Source organism: Misgurnus anguillicaudatus, chromosome 1, assembly GCF_027580225.2.
Source record: "Misgurnus anguillicaudatus chromosome 1, ASM2758022v2, whole genome shotgun sequence".
Lineage (NCBI taxonomy): Eukaryota > Metazoa > Chordata > Actinopteri > Cypriniformes > Cobitidae > Misgurnus > Misgurnus anguillicaudatus.
This window is the reverse complement of record NC_073337.2, coordinates 32,376,405-32,393,838: the sequence shown is the minus strand read 5'-3', so window position 1 is coordinate 32,393,838 and position 17,434 is coordinate 32,376,405.

The following is a 17,434-nucleotide window of genomic DNA, read 5'->3' as shown; positions in this document are numbered from 1 at the left end:
AGACTTCAACAGAACACCGGATCCATAAAAATCACAGTTTAACGCTAAAACACTTCACACCGCTATTGCAGAGCTGTCACTTTCTGCCACCAGTTGGGCCCCGCCCACAAAAAAACGTCATCTCTGTTTGCAAACACGCAAAAGCTCTATATGAACTCAATTAGTGGACTCTTCAATTGTGTTTGGTAGTGCAGCAGTTCACACTCTGCTTTGTTCCTGATGCATTATCTTTGTGCTTTGGCAGTGTGTCATGTAAGTTTGTTATCTTTACCCGATTGTTTGGAATATAAACCACAGCACAGCTACAGCCATGGGCAGTTCTAGAACCTTTTTAGGGGGGCTTCAGGCACCCTGTCTGTCATTTAAAGCCCTATTCAGACGGGATTAGTTTTAGAGGGGGACCTCTGAGAAAATCGTGCTTCTCAGAGGTCCTCGGTGTTTTTAATCCTGTCCGAATCGGCCATGTCTGTGTTTTTCTCTGACGACCTCCGTAAGAATTCCAGAGCAATTTACCTACTGTTTTTCGCCGATCTCAGAGGTTCTCTGAGAAATTTAATCCTGTCCGAATGCAAATGTCTGTGTTTCCCCGCAATATCTTTTGAAAACGTGTTTTGGCCAACTTGATCTGCCGTAAGGTCTTACTAATGCGTGTATATTGAATTTCCTGAGTCCCATTCATTCAGATATGAATGTTTTTTCGCATTCTGCAAAATAAAATAATTAAATCAAGATGAGCTGAATATCATACACTGTTAAGACTGGCCACTGTAATATCATTAACGTCATAAGAAACTCCGTTCAAAGTTGTTCAACTCCGGAATGGTAATGTTAATTAATAAAGATAATACATGTTATTAATCATTATTTCTTCATTTCTTTGTGTTTATTATAAGCAGACAGTTATATAAAACACATAGGCTAACGTTACTTTAGTACGATTTGTGTATATTTTATTTTGATTTGTTAAAATTAAATTAATAAATTACATGTTCTGTCATAATTTACATTTAATTCAATTCAATTCAATTTTATTTATATAGCGCTTTTCACAATTGGTGATTGTTTCAAAGCAGCTTTACAATAATAGAAGCAGTGGAAAGCACAGAAAAACGACAGATAGCACAACATAATACACGATAGCAAAAGCAGCTAAATTTGCTGCGGCTATGAATCAACATTATAAGCGTGCGTATTGCTAATGTAACGTAAAGAAGAGGGTGCTGGGGGGCGCTATGGAGCAGTGTAAGTAGTAGACGCGTTTGCTAACCTCTCCACATTCAAGTCGATGAAAGTGTAACTTATTTGTCTCTAAACTAACTTTAAATGGGCTATAAGCCTAGGCAAACATCCATAGTATCACAAGCGATTTTTAAATTTCGTCAATGCCGTCCAAAAAACAACCTCAGACCACGAAACCTTCTCAGTCACCGACCGAGGCTACTGGCAGTATGGCGACGACCGCTCAAACGGCGTGTCTAGGGCTCAAAGATAAAGATGTGTCGCGGATGATGGAGAAAATCTCGGACAAGATTATCAGCGCCTTAGACGAGAGGTTTGATAAACTAGAAACAACTCTTCGGGCAATACAGACGACACAACAAGAGCTAAATGAGAGGGTCGAGGCTATAGAAGGACAGACTGGTGACCATGAAACACGGATCCTCTCTTTAGAAACTTCCCTGGGTGCCTTAAGTAAAGAGAACAGGGCATTAAAGTCCAAGCTTAACGATCTTGAGGCCAGATCGCGCAGAAATAACATCAGGATTGTTGGTATACCGGAAGGTATGGAAAAGGGAAGGCCAACCGATTTCGTGGCGGAAGTAATCGCGCAACTTTTCAAAGACTTCTCTAATCCCCCAATCATCGATCGTGCCCACAGAATTTTACAGCCAAAGCCTCCGGAAGGAGCTAGATCGCGCGCGATTATTGCCCGGGTTCACTACTTCCAGGATAAAGAGCGCATCCTACGCCTTCGACAGGGACGTCAGCTCGAATTCGAGGGATGCAAGGTGATGATTTTCCCAGATTACAAGGTCGAGGTAATGGAACAACATCGGAGCTTTAGCGAAGTGTTACAGCTGCTAAGAGAGTTCAAGGTACAGCATGCTCTGCGTTTCCCTGCCAAACTTTGCATCACCTATAATGGAAATGCCAAAGTGTTTACATCTCCCACGGACGCAAAGCTGTATATATAGACAAGGATCTGAGACAAGCTATCAGGACTGACTAAGAACAAAACCGCTATGTTGAACTATGGAAATTAAAGAGAGACTGTAAGTGCACACAATTTTTTATTTTCTTCCATTTCGTTTTTGGACTAGACTTGGATGTGGAGTCTTGGTGTCTTGTTGTTACACATCTTATTTAACTCGTGTATAGTTTAACGCGAGTTAGGGCAATTCAATACTTGGCTTATTGCTTCAGGTATTTGGCGCTTCAGCCGCCAGGGGGAGCCGTAATGCTTCGTTTGGGGAAGTCATTTGAGGCGTTTGGGTGGGTAAAGGGGTTAAAGTTCATTGTTAGATTTTTTTTTCTTTTTTTTGTAATAGTTGTTGTTATTATTGTTATTATCTTATATACATATATACTTTTTCTTTTCCAAGGGGCAATGGATGGTCTTACTTTCTATGTACAGGAGTTAAATGTTAGGAAATGATCAGACTAATAGAGGAAATCCCAGTTTAACTCTGACATCTTGGAATGTCAAAGGACTTGGCCAACCTATTAAAAGAAGCAAAGTGTTCACTTATCTTAAATCTTTGAAAGCAGACATCTTATTTCTTCAAGAAACGCACATAGCTGTGGGTTACGAGCGGAAACTTAGGGCGAATTGGATATCCCAGGTATATCAAGCTCCTTTCAGTAGTAAGGCCAGGGGAGTAGCAATCTTATTTCGAAAAGGCATCCCATTTCAGCTTGATTCAATGACTCCCGATCCGCATGGTAGATATATCTTGATATCAGGACAAATTAATTCTTTACATATTACAATGCTTAATATATATGGTCCGAATACTGATGACCCTAACTTTTTCAAAGATATTTTTAATTTAATACCATCCGGGTGTACATATGTCATTATTATAACCTCAGTACAGACCAATGGATTTTGCATCCAACCTCAAAATCAATAAGCGTCCATTAATCTGTTATTTGACTTTTAATCTATTTAATATGCACACTATTATACATTCTGTGCTGCATCCTAGTCCCTTTTCGGAGATTTTCGCCGTTTTGATAGTGTTTTGATCATGTTACATTACTTTTATTCTGGCGGCAGCTGGCGCTGCAGTCAGAGCGCAGTCGCAGACATCATCAGCGTCTGGGCGCGCTCACGAGCTCTCTCCTGTTACTGGCTTGCTGCTGCATTTGGCTATCTGAGGAATTAAAACGTGTTAGAAACGCTCACAACATTTCCAAACCCAGTATGGTAATGTGCAGTTAACCTCCTCCGTGTAGAAAATGTATGGTTTTAAATGTGACCGTCTCAACGTTATATTAGTAGAGATTCATCTTCTTGGCACAACGCCAAAGTTCGCCAGAGTTCACGCGGGCGCGGAATCTCACATGCTCACATATGAGGTAAAATTTAATGCAAAAAAACGTTCCTCTAATAATTTTATCTAAACATATTTTTTAAAAACATTATTGAACATTAAAATCAATCACGTTGCTATAGCTTATGTCATTTTTGTTGTTTATATACTTTATGGATTTAAAATTACATAAATTTTATATGATAATGCAGTTGTTGTGCAAAATGCATTAATGACACTGTAATGAAGCTCCAGTAGGCTGAGGATCCATTTGCAAACTTTATTTCACTCGTTGTCGTACAGGCAGGGTCAAACACCAGCAAACACATATATGGAGGGTAAGGCAATCTCGTAGTGAGTAAACAGGCAGATGTCAAGGCAGGCAGCGGGCAAAGAATAGTCAAAACACAAGCAGATATCGGGGCAGGCGGCAGACAATCAGAATAGTCAATAAACACTCCAAAGTAGGCACGGGGTAATCAGACAGAATAATAACGCTTAGAAATGATGCCAGAGCAAATCAAGACTTCGCAAAGAGAGCCCATTGCTAAGAGTCTTAAATAGGCAGAGTGATGGGAATCAGGTGCAAGCGAAATCAGTTCAGGTATGTGGGCTCATGGGAAACGTAGTCTGAATAACACTAATACCCAGGGGATGGCTCCCTCTAGTGGTGATCGAGGAGCGAAGCAGGAGCTTCACTCGTAACAGAACCCCCCCCCCTGCGAGCGGCTCCCGAAGCGAGGAGGCGGATGACGCCGGGGTCTACCACGAGGTCGAGGGGCCGGCTTCCCAGGATTGTCTCAGTGAAACTGTGTGATGAGTGATGGGTCAAGGATATCTCTGACCTCCACCCAAGATCGTTCCTCGGGACCGTACCCTTCCCAATCGACCAGATATTGTAATTTAGTACCCCGACGTCTGGAATCGAGGAGGTCGCGGACCAGATAAGCCTCCTCACCATCTATGCGCAGGGGCTGGGGATCCTGCCCAGTGGTCGTGTCCTCCTGCTCCTCCCTCGGACCACCAGCGGGTTTCAGCAGAGAAACATGAAATGTAGGAGAGATGCGATAAGTGGGAGGCAAATTTAAACGAAATGATACAGGAGTTATTTGTTTAGAGATTTTGAAAGGACCCACATACCTGGGACTGAGTTTCTTGCAGGGTAGTTTGAGACGCAGGTCTCTGGTGGATAGCCAGACCCACTGTCCGGGTCTGTACTCGGGATTGGCTCTGCGGTGGCGATCGGCCTGAACCTTTTGTCTCCTGACGGCTCGTTGGAGATGGTGATGAGCTTGTTCCCAGATCTCTTTGCTTCTTTGAAACCAGTCGTTAATGGCAGGTAGATTAGAGTGTTCATCAGACCAAGAAAAGAAGGGAGGTTGAAATCCTAAGATACACTTGAAGGGAGTTAACCCCGTAGAGGATTTGGTTAGTGAGTTCTGTGCATATTCGGCCCACATTAAATATCTGCTCCAGTCCTGTTGGTTCTGGTTGCAATACGAGCGGAGAAAGCGAGTAAGTTCCTGGTTCATCCTTTCAGTTTGTCCATTGGATTGTGGGTGATATCCTGATGTGAGACTGATATTGACATTTAACTGTTTAAAAAAGGCAGACCATACCTTAGAGGTAAACTGTGGCCCTCGGTCGGATACAATGTCTTCGGGAAGTCCATAAAATCGAAAGACCCAGTTGCATAAGGTTTCAGCTGTTTGAAAAGCCGTGGGGAGTTTGGGTAGGGGAATGAGCCGACAGGCTTTAGAAAATCTGTCCACTACTGTCAGAATGACTGTGTGATTGTTGGACTTGGGGAGATCAGTGACAAAATCTATCGCTATGTGCGACCAGGGGCGTTGTGGAATGAGGAGAGGTTGTAGTAGTCCGGCAGGTCGCTGATGGGAGGATTTGGATGTATTACAGGTGTAGCAGTTATTGACGAAAGCAATGGTGTCCTTAGACATGGATGACCACCAAAATTTCTCCTGTAGTATATTAAGGGTGCCTGTAATACCTGGGTGACCTGTGCTGGGTTATGAGTGAATCAGTCTGATGAGCTTCTCACGGATAGGTTCGCTTACGAAGGTTTTGTTGAGGGGGCATTGAGCTGGTGGTGGAGATTGAGCATTAGCCTGGTTGATCTCTGTCATGATATCCCACTGGATGGGGGAAAGAATGAGGGTCTCAGAGATGATGTTTCTGGGAGGGTTGGGTGGGTCGGAGTCCTCATAGCAGCGAGACAAAGCGTCAGCCTTAGTGTTCTTTGATCCCGGTATATACGTGACTGAAAAGTTGAAGCGGGTAAAAAACATCGACCATCTTGCCTGTCGGGGGTTCATTCTCTTAGCGATCTGAAGATATTCCAGGTTTTTGTGATCAGTGAGAACTGTAAAAGGATTCTGAGCCCCTTCTAACCAGTGCCTCCATTTTTCGAAAGCGGCCTTCATGCCCAGTAACTCGCGGTCGCCCACATCATAGTTGCGTTCTGCAGCTGAGAGTTTGCGTGAGAAGAAAGCACAAGGGTGCATTTTGGCAGGTGATCCGTGACGTTGTGAGAGAATGGCACCAATACCGATGTTGGAAGCATCTATTTCGACAATGAAAGGTAGGTTTGGATTGGGATGATGAAGGATTGGTGCAGATGTGAATCTTTTCTTTAATTCCTGAAAGGCATCTAGAGCTTGAGGAGACCAAGAGAGGCGGGACGTTGAGCGTTTGGTCATGGCGGTGAGAGGGGCTGCTACAGTACTGAAATTACGGATGAAGCGTCTGTAGAAGTTAGCAAATCCCAGGAAGCGTTGTATCTCCTTAAGGGTTTGCGGTCTGGGCCAATCGAGTACAGCTTTGACTTTAGATTCATCCATTGCAACTCCATCCGATGATATGATGTATCCTAAATATGATGTTGACGTCTGATGAAACTCACACTTCTCCGCTTTGGCATACAGTTGGTATTGAATGAGACGCTTTAATACTGTTCTTACATGTTGAATGTGTTCTTCAAGGTTACTGGAGTATACTAAAATGTCGTCGATGTAGGTAATGACCCACCGGTCCAACATGTCTCGAAACACATCATTGATGAAAGACTAGAAGACAGAGGGACTGACAGAAAGGCCGAAGGGCATCACCAAGTATTCGTAGTGACCAGATTTAGTAGAAAAGGCTGTTTTCCACTCGTCTCCTTCCTTGATACGAATGAGGTTGTAAGCACATCGCAAGTCAAGCTTGGTGAAGAATTTTGCCGTACGTAATTGCTCTAGGGCTGCTGGAACTAGTGGTAGTGGGTACCTGAATTTCACAGAGATATCATTGAGAGCTCGGTAGTCGATGCATGGTCGAAGAGTGCCATCCTTCTTCTTCACAAAGAAAAAACTAGATGACGCAGGAGAGACGGAGTGACGGATGAATCCCTTAGCTAGTTCCTCCTCAATGTATTTGTTCATGGCCTCGGTTTCAGGTTGAGAGAGAGGGAAAATTCGCCCCCTAGGTGGTATGGTGCCTGGTAACAGCTCGATACTACAGTCGTTTGGGCGATGTGGTGGTAATTGAGACGCGCCCTCCTTGCTAAAGGCTCTACTGAGGTCAGCATATTCTGGAGGTAGTTTACATGTTGCAAAGTCCTCAGATGTAATGATAGTGTTAAGGGAAGTAACAGGATGAATGGATGACAGGCAGGTTGAGAGACATTTATCGCTCCACTTAACTATTTGGTGTTCCCTCCATGAAATGTGGGGGTTATGTTCCTCCAGCCATGGCAGTCCTAGAATTACTGAATAATGTTGAGAGGGGATGATGTAAAAGGTGATGTGTTCATGATGCAGAGATCCAACTTGTAAGTGAATTTTGCCGGTACAGTACTCAATATTCCCCTCTCCAATGGGTTTTCCGTCTATCGTCTCGACTGTTAAATGAGATGGACAAGATGTTAATTGTAGATTATGACAGTGAGCAAAACTTTGGGACATGAAATTTCCTGCAGCTCCAGAGTCAATTAAAGCAGAGGTAGAGATACATCCTTCATCAGTGACTATTTGAACTGGGACTTCTATGTTACGTTGAGAGGAATGAATTAAAGCACTCACCATGGTGGTTTTGCGAGGAGGAGGTCTGGTGGGACAGGTAGCCAGAACGTGTCCAGGTTTACCACAGTACAGGCACAGATTATTCTTAATCCTTCGATCTCTCTCCTCCTGAGTGAGATGAGTATAACCCAGCTGCATGGGTTCGGAGGGAGTCGGGAAGAAACTGGGCTGAGTGTAATGACGACGGGACCGGATTAGGTTATCTATCTGGATAGATAAGTCAATAAATGCTGCTAAATCTCTCCCCTCATCACGGCAGGCCAATTCCGCTTGCAATTCGTGGTTTAATCCGCGTCGATACATCAGTTTTAAAGGGCCTTCGGGCCACCCAGTCTGAGCAGCGAGTGTGCGAAACTCCAAAGCATAATCCGCAGCTATGCGATCACCCTGACTAATGGTAATGAGACGCTCACCTGCATTCTCTCCTCCGGCAGTATGTTCAAACACCTCTCGAAATTTAGCCAAGAAAACCTCAAAGGTAGGGAAAATCGAGCCGTCGTCCTTCCAAACGGCAGTAGCCCAGTCCAACGCTTTATCAGTGAGTAAATTGCACACAAATGCGATTCGGCTTGCATGCGTGGGGTATAAACCCGGTTGTTGCGAGACAAACAGAGAGCATTGTAATAAGAAGCCCTTACATTTGGCTGGATCACCGTTGAACTTCTCAGGAAAGGCTAATCGAGGGTTCACAGTAGCCGATGCTGAATGAGCACTTCCGCTCGATGAAGCATTCGTCGCTGCGGACGGAGAGATCTGTAACCTTTGTAAAGTCCTAACCAACTCCTCGGTTACGGTGCTAAGGTGTTCGAGTTGTTGTTGTTGTGCTGCTAGCTGGTGAGCTTGAACCGACAACTCCGTAGTGATTTGAGAGACGGTCGGAACGAGACCGGCCGCGCCTCCAGCGGACGAACGCAGCGGACGCTACGGGCGCGCGAACTCCGGACCAGCTTTTTTTTTTTTTTGATCCGCCGTATCTCGGCCGCGGAAAGGGTCGGAGGGTCGAGGGCGGGCTCGTTCGAAAGGTCCCCTCGGGTAGAGCGACCGACCCCGAGGGCGACGTCCTCGGACTTAAGGCGCCCGAGCAGCGGCCGTGGGAAAATCCGGTGACGGCCCCCCGTATCTCCGCCGCGGAAAGGGCCAGATACTCGCGGGTGGGCTCGTTCGAAAGGGCCCCTCCGGCGGACCAATCGACCCGAAGTTCGAAGGCCCCGGACCCGAGGCGCCGGAGCGGCGCGGTAACGAAATTCGGATATTCGACCGGAAGTATCTCCGGTCCACGGGGTCGCACGGACTCGGGGCCGGCGTCGCCGGAAAGCCCCGGGAAAGACCTTTCGAACGAGACCGGTCAAGCCTCCGGCGGACGAACGCAGCGGACGCTACGGGCGCGCGAACTCCGGACCAGCGTTTTTTTTTTCGATCCGCCGTATCTCGTCCGCGTGAAGGGTCGGAGGGTCGAGGGCGGGCTCGTCCGAAAGGTCCCCTCGGGTAGAGCGACCGACCCCGAGGGCGACGTCCTCGGACTTAAGGCGCCCGAGCAGCGGCCGTGGGAAAATCCGGAGACGGCCCCCCGTATCTCCGCCGGGGAAAGGGCCAGATACTCGCGGGTGGGCTCGTTCGAAAGGGCCCCTCCGGCGGACCAATCGACCCGAAGGTCGAAGGCCCCGGGCCCGAGGCGCCGGAGCGGCGCGGTAACGAAATTCGGATATTCGACCGGAAGTATCTCCGGTCCACGGGGTCGCACGGACTCGGGGCCGGCGTCGCCGGAAAGCCCCGGGAAAGACCTTTCGAACGAGACCGGTCAAGCCTCCGGCGGACGAACGCAGCGGACGCTACGGGCGAGCAAACTCCGGACGAGCGTTTTTTTTTTTCGATCCGCCGTATCTCGGCCGCGGAAAGGGTCGGAGGGTCGAGGGCGGGCTCGTTCGAAAGGTCCCCTCGGGTAGAGCGACCGACCCCGAGGGCGACGTCCTCGGACTTAAGGCGCCCGAGCAGCGGCCGTGGGAAAATCCGGTGACGGCCCCCCGTATCTCCGCCGCGGAACGGGCCAGATACTCGCGGGTGGGCTCGTTCGAAAGGGCCCCTCCGGCGGACCAATCGACCCGAAGTTCGAAGGCCCCGGACCCGAGGCGCCGGAGCGGCGCGGTAACGAAATTCGGATATTCGACCGGAAGTATCTCCGGTCCACGGGGTCGCACGGACTCGGGGCCGGCGTCGCCGGAAAGCCCCGGGAAAGACCTTTCGAACGAGACCAGTCACGCCTCCGGCGGACGAACGCAGCGGACGCTACGGGCGAGCAAACTCCGGACGAGCGTTTTTTTTTTTTCGAACCGCCGTATCTCGGCCGCGGAAAGGGTCGGAGGGTCGAGGGCGGGCTCGTTCGAAAGGTCCCCTCGGGTAGAGCGACCGACCCCGAGGGCGACGTCCTGGGACTTAAGGCGCCCGAGCAGCGGCCGTGGGAATATCCGGAGTCGGCACCCCGTATCTCCGCTGCGGAAAGGGCCAGATACTCGCGGGTGGGCTCGTTCGAAAGGGCCCCTCCGGCGGACCGACCGACCCGAAGGTCGAAGGACCCGGGCCCGAGGCGCCGGAGCGGCGCTGTAACGAAATTCGGATTTTCGACCGGAAGTATCTCCGGTCCCCCGGGCCGACCGAGGCGCACCCTCCCGGCCGCGGTCCCGGCGGGTTCCCCGTTCGCGGGGGACGGTAGGGCGAACAGGTGCCATCAGGTATATAGCTAAGTCGATCGGGGTTGACCAACTGTCAGAGAGGCGAAAGCTCCAGAACCTAAGTCGATGGGGTTGACCAACTGCTGGAGAAGTGAAAGCTCCAGAGCCTAAGTCGATTGGGGTTGACCAACTGTCGGAGAGGCGAAAGCTCTAGAACCTAAGTCTATGGAAGGAGAAGCGAACGCCCCAGAACCTAAGTCGATGGGGTTGACCAACTGCTGGAGAAGTGAAAGCTCAAGAGCCTAAGTCGTTGGGGTTGACCAACTGCTGGAGAGGCGAAAGCTCTAGAACCTAAGTCTATGGAAGGAGAAGCGAACGCCCCAGAACCTAAGTCGATGGGGTTGACCAACTGCTGGAGAAGTGAAAGCTCAAGAGCCTAAGTCGATTGAGGTTGACCAACTGCTGGAAACGCGAACGCTCCAAAACCTAAGTCGATTGAGGTTGACCAACTGCTAGAAATGCGAACACTCCAAAACCTAAGTCGATTGAGGTTGACCAACTGCTGGAAACTCGAACGCTCCAAAACCTAAGTCGATTGAGGTTGACCAACTGCTGGAAACTCGAACGCTCCAAAACCTAAGTCGATTGGGGTTGACCAACTGCTGGAAAATCTTTCGGGTTGACCAACGGTTGGAGAAATTTTGGGGTTGACCAACTGTTTGGTTCTCGAGAAGGGCCGGGAGGATGGGGCTTAGTCCGGTGGGGGAGTGCTTAAGAGTGGGATGGCAGGGACCGAACGGTGCGCCGGGTACGAGCTCCAGGGTGTCCGTCGCGGGGTCCAAAGCCGGCCTCGGGTGCACGGTGGTCGGGTTGACGGGGCGATGTTCCCGGGGTCGTATCTCGGCCGGGGAAGGGGGTACGGAGACGGGGGTGGGGTCGTTGGAAAGGGCCCCTCCTGGAGGATGAGGGACCCAAAGGGCTAAGGTCTCGGTCTTAAGGCGCCCGAGCTACGGCCGTTTAAAGGTGCAGCGGTGGAAGTCCGTATCTCCGGCCCCCGGGGTCGCACGGACCCGAGGCTGGCGTCCCCGGAAAGCCCCGACAGAGACCTTTCGAACGAGACCGGCCGCGCCTCCGGCGGACGAACGCAGTGGACGTTACGGGCGCGCGAACTCTGGACGAGCGTTTTTTTTTTTTTCGAACCGCCGTATCTCGGCCGCGAAAAGGGTCGGAGAGTCGAAGGCGGGCTCGTTCGAAAGGTCCCCTCGGGTAGAGCGACCGACCCCGAGGGCGACGTCCTCGGATTTAAGGCGCCCGAGCAGCGGCAGTGGGAAAATCCGGAGACGGCCCCCCGTATCTCCGCTGCGGAAGGGGCCAGATACTCGCGGGTGGGCTCGTTCGAAAGGGCCCCTCCGGCGGACCGACCGACCCGAAGTTCGAAGGCCCCGGGCCCGAGGCGCCCGAGATACGGCCGTTCGAAGTTTTCCGAAATTCGACCGGAAGTATCTCCGGTCCCCGGGGTCGCACGGACTCGGGGCCGGCGTCGCCGGAAAGCCCCGGGAAAGACCTTTCGAACGAGACCGGCCGCGCCTCCGGCGGACGAACGCAGCGGACGCTACGGGCGCGCGAACTCCGGACCAGCGGTTTTTTTTTTTCGATCCGCCGTATCTCGGCCGCGGAAAGGGTCGGAGGGTCGAGGGCGGGCTCGTTCGAAAGGTCCCCTCGGGTAGAGCGACCGACCCCGAGGGCGACGTCCTCGGACTTAAGGCGCCCGAGCAGCGGCTGTGGGATAATCCGGTGACGGCCCCCCGTATCTCGGGCGCGGAAAGAGCCAGATACTCGCGGGTGGGCTCGTTCGAAAGGGCCCCTCCGGCGGACCAATCGACCCGAAGTTCGAAGGCCCCGGACCCGAGGCGCCGGAGCGGCGCGGTAACGAAATTCGGATATTCGACCGGAAGTATCTCCGGTCCACGGGGTCGCACGGACTCGGGGCCGGCGTCGCCGGAAAGCCCCGGGAAAGACCTTTCGAACGAGACCGGCCGCGCCTCCGGCGGACGAACGCAGCGGACGCTACGGGCGCGCGAACTCCGGACCAGCGTTTTTTTTTTCGATCCGCCGTATCTCGGCCGCGGAAAGGGTCGGAGGGTCGAGGGCGGGCTCGTCCGAAAGGTCCCCTCGGGTAGAGCGACCGACCCCGAGGGCGACGTCCTCGGACTTAAGGCGCCCGAGCAGCGGCCGTGGGAAAATCCGGAGACGGCCCCCCGTATCTCCGCCGCGGAAAAGGCCAGATACTCGCGGGTGGGCTCGTTCGAAAGGGCCCATCCGGCGGACCAATCGACCCGAAGGTCGAAGGCCCCGGGCCCGAGGGGCCGGAGCGGCGCGGTAATGAAATTCGGATATTCGACCGGAAGTATCTCCGGTCCCCGGGGTCGCACGGACTCGGGGCCGGCGTCGCCGAAAAGCCCCGGGAAAGACCTTTCGAACGAGACCGGCCGCGCCTCCAGCGGACGAACGCAGCGGACGCTACGGGCGCGCGAACTCCGGACCAGCGTTTTTTTTTTTTCGATCCGCCGTATCTCGGCCGCGGAAAGGGTCGGAGGGTCGAGGGTGGGCTCGTTCGAAAGGTCCCCTCGGGTAGAGCGACCGACCCCGAGGGCGACGTCCTCGGACTTAAGGCGCCCGAGCAGCGGCCGTGGGAAAATCCGGTGACGGCCCCCCGTATCTCCGCCGCGGAAAGGGCCAGATACTCGCGGGTGGGCTCGTTCGAAAGGGCCCCTCCGGCGGACCAATCGACCCGAAGTTCGAAGGCCCCGGACCCGAGGCGCCGGAGCGGCGCGGTAACGAAATTCGGATATTCGACCGGAAGTATCTCCGGTCCACGGGGTCGCACGGACTCGGGGCCGGCGTCGCCGGAAAGCCCCGGGAAAGACCTTTCGAACAAGACCAGTCACGCCTCCGGCGGACGAACGCAGCGGACGCTACGGGCGAGCAAACTCCGGACGAGCGTTTTTTTTTTTTCGAACCGCCGTATCTCGGCCGCGGAAAGGGTCGGAGGGTCGAGGGCGGGCTCGTTCGAAAGGTCCCCTCGGGTAGAGCGACCGACCCCGAGGGCGACGTCCTGGGACTTAAGGCGCCCGAGCAGCGGCCGTGGGAAAATCCGGAGTCGGCACCCCGTATCTCCGCTGCGGAAAGGGCCAGATACTCGCGGGTGGGCTCGTTCGAAAGGGCCCCTCCGGCGGACCGACCGACCCGAAGGTCGAAGGCCCCGGACCCGAGGCGCCGGAGCGGCGCGGTAACGAAATTCGGATATTCGACCGGAAGTATCTCCGGTCCACGGGGTCGCACGGACTCGGGGCCGGCGTCGCCGGAAAGCCCCGGGAAAGACCTTTCGAACGAGACCGGCCGCGCCTCCGGCGGACGAACGCAGCGAACGCTACGGGCGCGCGAACTCCGGACCAGCGTTTTTTTTTTTCGATCCGCCGTATCTCGGCCGCGGAATGGGTCGGAGGGTCGAGGGCGGGCTCGTTCGAAAGGTCCCCTCGGGTAGAGCGACCGACCCCGAGGGCGACGTCCTCGGACTTAAGGCGCCCGAGCAGCGGCCGTGGGAAAATCCGGAGACGGCCCCCCGTATCTCCGCCGCGGAAAAGGCCAGATACTCGCGGGTGGGCTCGTTCGAAAGAGCCCCTCCGGCGGACCAATCGACCCGAAGGTCGAAGGCCCCGGACCCGAGGCGCCGGAGCGGCGCGGTAACGAAATTCGGATATTCGACCGGAAGTATCTCCGGTCCACGGGGTCGCACGGACTCGGGGCCGGCGTCGCCGGAAAGCCCCGGGAAAGACCTTTCGAACGAGACCGGCCGCGCCTCCGGCGGACGAACGCAGCGGACGCTACGGGCGCGCGAACTCCGGACCAGCGTTTTTTTTTTTCGATCCGCCGTATCTCGGCCGCGGAAAGGGTCGGAGGGTCGAGGGTGGGCTCGTTCGAAAGGTCCCCTCGTGTAGAGCGACCGACCCCGAGGGCGACGTCCTGGGACTTAAGGCGCCCGAGTTGCGGCCGTGGGAAAATCCGGAGACGGCACCCCGTATCTCCGCCGCGGAAAGGGCCAGATACTCGCGGGTGGGCTCGTTCGAAAGGGCCCATCCGGCGGACCAATCGACCCGAAGGTCGAAGGACCCGGGCCCGAGGCGCCGGAGCGGCGCGGTAACGAAATTCGGATATTCGACCGGAAGTATCTCCGGTCCACGGGGTCGCACGGACTCAGGGCCGGCGTCGCCGGAAAGCCCAGGGGAAGACCTTTCGAACGAGACCGGCCGCGCCTCCGGCGGACGAACGCAGCGGACGCTACGGGCGCGCGAACTCCGGACCAGCGTTTTTTTTTTTTCGATCCGCCGTATCTCGGCCGCGGAAAGGGTCGGAGGGTCGAGGGCGGGCTCTTTCGAAAGTTCCCCTCGGGTAGAGCGACCGACCCCGAGGGCGACGTCCTCGGACTTAAGGCGCCCGAGCAGCGGCCGTGGGAAAATCCGGAGACGGCCCCCCGTATCTCCGCCGCGGAAAGGGCCAGATACTCGCGGGTGGGCTCGTTCGAAAGGGCCCATCCGGCGGACCAATCGACCCGAAGGTCGAAGGCACCGGGCCCGAGGAGCCGGAGCGGCGCGGTAACGAAATTCAAATATTCGACCGGAAGTATCTCCGGTCCACGGGGTCGCACGGACTCGGGGCCGGCGTCGCCGGAAAGCCCCGGGAAAGACCTTTCGAACGAGACCGGTCACGCCTCCGGCGGACGAACGCAGCGGACGCTACGGGCGAGCAAACTCCGGACGAGCGTTTTTTTTCGAACCGCCGTATCTCGGCCGCGGAAAGGGTCGGAGGGTCGAGGGCGGGCTCGTTCGAAAGGTCCTTTCGTGTAGAGCGACCGACCCCGAGGGCGACGTCCTGGGACTTAAGGCGCCCGAGTTGCGGCCGTGGGAAAATCCGGAGACGGCACCCCGTATCTCCGCTGCGGAAAGGGCCAGATACTAGCGGGTGGGCTCGTTCGAAAGGGCCCCTCCGGCGGACCGAACGACCCGAAGGTCGAAGGACCCGGGCCCGAGGCGCCGGAGCGGCGCGGTAACGAAATTCGGATATTCGACCGAAAGTATCTCCGGTCCACGGGGTCGCACGGACTCGGGGCCGGCGTCGCCGGAAAGCCCCGGGAAAGACCTTTCGAACGAGACCGGCCGCGCCTCCGGCGGACGAACGCAGCGGACGCTACGGGCGCGCGAACTCCGGACAAGCGTTTTTTTTTTTTCGATCCGCCGTATCTCGGCCGCGGAAAGGGTCGGAGGGTCGAGGGCGGGCTCGTTCGAAAGGTCCCCTCGGGTAGAGCGACCGACCCCGAGGGCGACGTCTTCGGACTTAAGGCGCCCGAGCAGCGGCCGTGGGAAAATCCGGAGACGGCCCCCCGTATCTCCGCCGCGGAAAGGGCCAGATACTCGCGGGTGGGCTCGTTCGAAAGGGCCCATCCGGCGGACCAATCGACCCGAAGGTCGAAGGCACCGGGCCCGAGGCGCCGGAGCGGCGCGGTAACGAAATTCGGATATTCGACCGGAAGTATCTCCGGTCCACGGGGTCGCACGGACTCGGGGCCGGCGTCGCCGGAAAGCCCCGGGAAAGACCTTTCGAACGAGACCGGTCACGCCTCCGGCGGACGAACGCAGCGGACGCTACGGGCGAGCAAACTCCGGACGAGCGTTTTTTTTTTTCGAACCGCCGTATCTCGGCCGCGGAAAGGGTCGGAGGGTCGTGGGCGGGCTCGTTCGAAAGGTCCCCTCGGGTAGAGCGACCGACCCCGAGGGCGACGTTCGATCCGCCGTATCTCGGCCGCGGAAAGGGTCGGAGGGTCGAGGGCGGGCTCGTTCGAAAGGTCCCCTCGGGTAGAGCGACCGACCCCGAGGGCGACGTCCTCGGACTTAAGGCGCCCGAGCAGCATCTCCGGTCCCCGGGGTCGCACGGACTCGGGGCCGGCGTCGCCGAAAAGCCCCGGGAAAGACCTTTCGAACGAGACCGGCCGCGCCTCCAGCGGACGAACGCAGCGGACGCTACGGGCGCGCGAACTCCGGACCAGCGTTTTTTTTTTTTCGATCCGCCGTATCTCGGCCGCGGAAAGGGTCGGAGGGTCGAGGGTGGGCTCGTTCGAAAGGTCCCCTCGGGTAGAGCGACCGACCCCGAGGGCGACGTCCTCGGACTTAAGGCGCCCGAGCAGCGGCCGTGGGAAAATCCGGTGACGGCCCCCCGTATCTCCGCCGCGGAAAGGGCCAGATACTCGCGGGTGGGCTCGTTCGAAAGGGCCCCTCCGGCGGACCAATCGACCCGAAGTTCGAAGGCCCCGGACCCGAGGCGCCGGAGCGGCGCGGTAACGAAATTCGGATATTCGACCGGAAGTATCTCCGGTCCACGGGGTCGCACGGACTCGGGGCCGGCGTCGCCGGAAAGCCCCGGGAAAGACCTTTCGAACAAGACCAGTCACGCCTCCGGCGGACGAACGCAGCGGACGCTACGGGCGAGCAAACTCCGGACGAGCGTTTTTTTTTTTTTCGAACCGCCGTATCTCGGCCGCGGAAAGGGTCGGAGGGTCGAGGGCGGGCTCGTTCGAAAGGTCCCCTCGGGTAGAGCGACCGACCCCGAGGGCGACGTCCTGGGACTTAAGGCGCCCGAGCAGCGGCCGTGGGAAAATCCGGAGTCGGCACCCCGTATCTCCGCTGCGGAAAGGGCCAGATACTCGCGGGTGGGCTCGTTCGAAAGGGCCCCTCCGGCGGACCGACCGACCCGAAGGTCGAAGGACCCGGGCCCGAGGCGCCGGAGCGGCGCGGTAACGAAATTCGGATATTCGACCGGAAGTATCTCCGGTCCACGGGGTCGCACGGACTCAGGGCCGGCGTCGCCGGAAAGCCCAGGGGAAGACCTTTCGAACGAGACCGGCCGCGCCTCCGGCGGACGAACGCAGCGGACGCTACGGGCGCGCGAACTCCGGACCAGCGTTTTTTTTTTTCGATCCGCCGTATCTCGGCCGCGGAAAGGGTCGGAGGGTCGAGGGCGGGCTCTTTCGAAAGTTCCCCTCGGGTAGAGCGACCGACCCCGAGGGCGACGTCCTCGGACTTAAGGCGCCCGAGCAGCGGCC